Raw genomic sequence first — 3,924 nt, 5'->3', positions numbered from 1 at the left:
TGCTGTTGTTGTTGTTGTTGTTGTTGTGTGTGTAGACCAGATGTTTGCTGGCAGTTCATGTTATGCCTCTTGAGATAAAGAGATATTGAAAGTGTCTTTGTTGTTCAGTGTTCAAACTGTTTTACTGGTTTGGTTACAAGGTAGCCTTGTCTGCCTCTGATTTCAGTGAGAGATTTCCCATACCCAGAATCCCTTTTTGTCAGTTCCCAGTGAATGTGTGGCATTTAGCTCATATATGGTGAGACTGCTTGCAGCACCAAGAGCAAGGATGCAACAATCAGAAAAAGGTGTGAAGGTGCCTTTACTGTATGCTGTGGATGTACTGCCTCTTTCTACAATTTCCTGTCTGTGATGCCTTTAGGATTGTAGAGAAAATGCTGACTATAACACAAGAAGCCTCCTCAATTCGATGAGAGTCTGGTTAAACTCAGTTGTAGCTGAAATGAAAATCTCTTCTTGACTATGAATGTGCTATGAATACGTTGTTTCTTGGGAGGGACGCACTTAACAGCTTTCATTGACATTTAGTTCTTGTTCCTACAGAGGCTGAATGCGTTTACTGTAGGTTGCTTTGGAAAAAAGCAATCAAGTGTAACTTAATGTATCTCTTAGACAGTAGATCTTAGTGTGTGCGGCTTTAAACTAGCATCCGGTGATATCAGTCAGCTTTGTGGTTTCACAGTCATGCAGGAGGTTGTGCCTTGGTTGCTGTGTGCAGCTTCTAACAGCCTGGCAGTCCAACACAACCCCAATGTGTAATGCGTATTACACGAAGCAATATTGTGATGCTGAACTTAACTGAAAAGCTATGATAATCGACCCTGTCCTTCCTCTACATACCTCTCAGATTTCAGTATGCTCAGCTACCTGCCCTTGGTGAAAAGCAAACTTCTCCGCAGTTTCACAGCTGCAAGTCAACTCCAAATCAACAAATCTATGCAATCTGATATCTAGAATGGGTATTAACAACAGTAGCATCTTGTTTAGCTAACCGTAAGTTAAATTAAATTGAGATTACAGTGAGGGAGGGGCTGCCTGATCCAGTGACCCATCACAAAGAAAGTCCAGCTCACACATTTACAAGCTTGTCTAACGTATCCAGTAGTGGTTGTCCTGTACTGTCCAGCGCGTTGACAGTCCCATGGTGTGTAATAGACTGTGAAGCCCCCGCCCCCCTTTCCCTTTGGACTGTGTGTCTGTGAGGGTGAGAGACAGGCAGAGAGAGGGTGAAAGAGAATACCTCAGGCTATGTCCTCTCTCACAATGCCTGTGCCTGAGCTAAAAGGGCTGGATTCATTGTCTCACTGTCAGGATGCTCACTGGATGAGCTCTCCCTTCATGGTCCTTACTTCCTCCTTTCTTTTTTCTTCCACCCTCCCTTTCTTCTTCTAAAAAAAAAATCTTCTAGAGCCATCATTGCCTTTTTGTCTCCATCCCGCTGAGCTGCTCTTTCAGAGTCTGCCTGCCATTCCCTGCTCTTCATTTCTGGATCGGTCTCAGCTCTCACTCTGCACATTTATTCCCTTCCCTTCTTGTAGCACGCTTTTGATTTCCCTTTCCCTTTATGCTTTCCTCTGTGGCCGTATGATGTTGTGAGATTCTTCTGAGATCTGACAAACACGTGCTTGCACATAAACACTTAAACAGCTGTGACAGTTCATGAGAGTTAAGAACAGAAATGTAACCAGTGCTCTACCTAAGATGGCAGCCACTTGGCATTTTCTTGTTGATTGGTAAAGGGTTGTAGTGTTCTTTTGGATGTTGTTTTTTCTTCTAACACAACCTCAAGTGTTTTTATTCCCCCTGCTTTCTCGTACTGTAGCCGTCTGCTTCTTCTCCCGCTCGCTCTCTGGTTATCCATTTCTCTCTTGCCTGTCAGTTTCTCGTCCTATCCCCGGCTGTTGTAATCGGACTTCAGGGAACACTGAAGCGTGACAATCCATTAGCACCTAATGGAGTCCTGAGCTCTCTGCCCTGCACTCTAGTTATTGTGTATTTTATTTCTACTATTCTCCTTTGCACTACTCTGTTTTCCTATGTTTCATATGAAGGCATCATACAATAAATAATGGACTGCCCAGTGTGTGACCCCCCCACAGTATAGCCTGCTATGGGAAGTAATGTGTTGAGAACAGATAAATACAGACTGGTATGCGTATATACAGTTTGTCGTTACTTAAAGCTAATAAGATTAGTGGAGTGAAACAAAAGATTCCTTGTACCAAGACATTATAGGTTTATGTGTTGTGTAATGGCTTTTCTAGAGCATAGGTAATATAGGAAAACAACATAATATACAGTGAGAAGATGAGCCAGAGCTTAGAAATGCAATGTCTGACTTTAAGTTACAAAAGATTTTAGTCCAGGTTGATTTGGCAACACCTGTGGTTACTGGTAGTAACAGTGTTACTACAGATGAGGCTGGATTACATCCATGCATCAATTCCTGTGAATCCCTTGTGTAGGAAGGCAAGTTTAATCCAGTGTGGGAATGGCGGACCCCACCAATAAAAATGAAACCTTCATGGAGAGGTATTTACTGACCATAAATAGTGAAAATCTGAAATAACCTCATCATCTTGAAGAGTATAAAACATATAGATACTGTAGGACGGTGTAACTCACACTGCAACAGCAGGAAGTTGCTTTTCTATGTTTTATAAAAGGGTACATTTAATATTTTTGGGGCTGTTGGTGAGACCTTGGACTGGTAAATTGTGACATGTGTGACTAAGATAAAACAACTAATTGTTACTATACTAAAAAATAGATTGATTAATAATAGAAATACTGTATTGCAGCCCTAACTTAATCATGATGCATATAGAAGTTCATCATTTAAAGGTCACCGTTTTCAACAGCCAGGGCAACTTCTTGTTAATTTTTAAGTTGCTCTAGAGAGAGACCATCAGCTCAACAACTACAATATGAATGGGTTCCACTTTTGCCACAACTAGCCTTTTAACTCTTCTTGTCTCCCCAGGGCTAATTTCAGTTTATAGTTCATTTTTAAGTGTACAGTGTGGTTTTTTTCCACTGAGAACATAAAATGTTTTGGCCTCCCGCAGGAAAAGGACATTGATGGTGTATTAGGAAATGACGTCATGCCAAACCTTGAATTGTGTGTTGGTTTTGTGCTTATTCCTCTAATGGTGCATCAGCGTTTAAGCCAAGAAATTATTTGGGCTTCTTGGATCTCTTTCACACTCAGAGTGAACTGAGTGTAGGCGTATTCTCTCTCTCTCTCTCTCTCCCTCTCTCTCGCTGACGTCTTCTCGCTGCTGCCTAAAATATAGCCGGGGCCCACGCTGTGTGCCAAAACAAACGCAGTGCTTAAGTATATTGTCTCCTGCCTTCACAGGAGGCATGACTTTCCATTCCAGATGGTTTGTGTGTGTATGTGTGGATACAATGACCCAAGCTTTTTCCCTTGGCTGTGATTGACCAGTGCTATTTTGAGGGTACTTAATTGGTTAATTTGTAACCATGTTTCCGGACGAGAGATCACATAGAAGAAGGCTAACGCACACATGCAGCAGTGGTCCGATGGCTGTCTGCTGTGTTACGGTTGTGCTTTCTACAGTTTTCTCCTTCCTTTCCTCTTCAGGTTCTTAATTTTTCCCTTCCTCTCATCTATTTCCCTCTGATTTTCCTCTCCTCCTTATGTTTGTTTGTGTATGCTCACCATGCCTCACAACAGAATAATCAGATTAGTTCAAAGGGCTAGCAGTGTCACTCAGTCTTTAAGTTTTCACTGTTGAATAAATGCATAAATGTGTGTATTCACTTTATTCTAAATAGACCGTGTGAAGTGCTGCAGTAGTCTCTAAAGGCTGTTGGCTATTTTCCCACATACCCCTATCAATACCTAGCGATGGAGATCATTTTGGTTTAATCTACCCAGGATTTGAGACATCTTGGGCT

At 41.9% G+C, this 3,924-nt stretch overlaps 1 protein-coding gene across 1 annotated transcript in view; it reads left to right on the top strand.

The window, feature by feature from the left end:
• The window catches only part of gramd4a (GRAM domain containing 4a), a 45,122-nt gene that overhangs the window by 15,259 nt on the left and 25,939 nt on the right, over positions 1–3,924 (top strand). The window lies entirely within an intron of this gene.

Source organism: Morone saxatilis, unplaced genomic scaffold, assembly GCF_004916995.1.
Source record: "Morone saxatilis isolate NCDOM2014 unplaced genomic scaffold, NCSU_SB_2.0 Contig10, whole genome shotgun sequence".
Classification (NCBI taxonomy): domain Eukaryota; kingdom Metazoa; phylum Chordata; class Actinopteri; family Moronidae; genus Morone; species Morone saxatilis.
The sequence above is the reverse complement of the archived record's forward strand: the minus strand, read 5'-3'. Positions and strand labels throughout refer to the sequence as shown.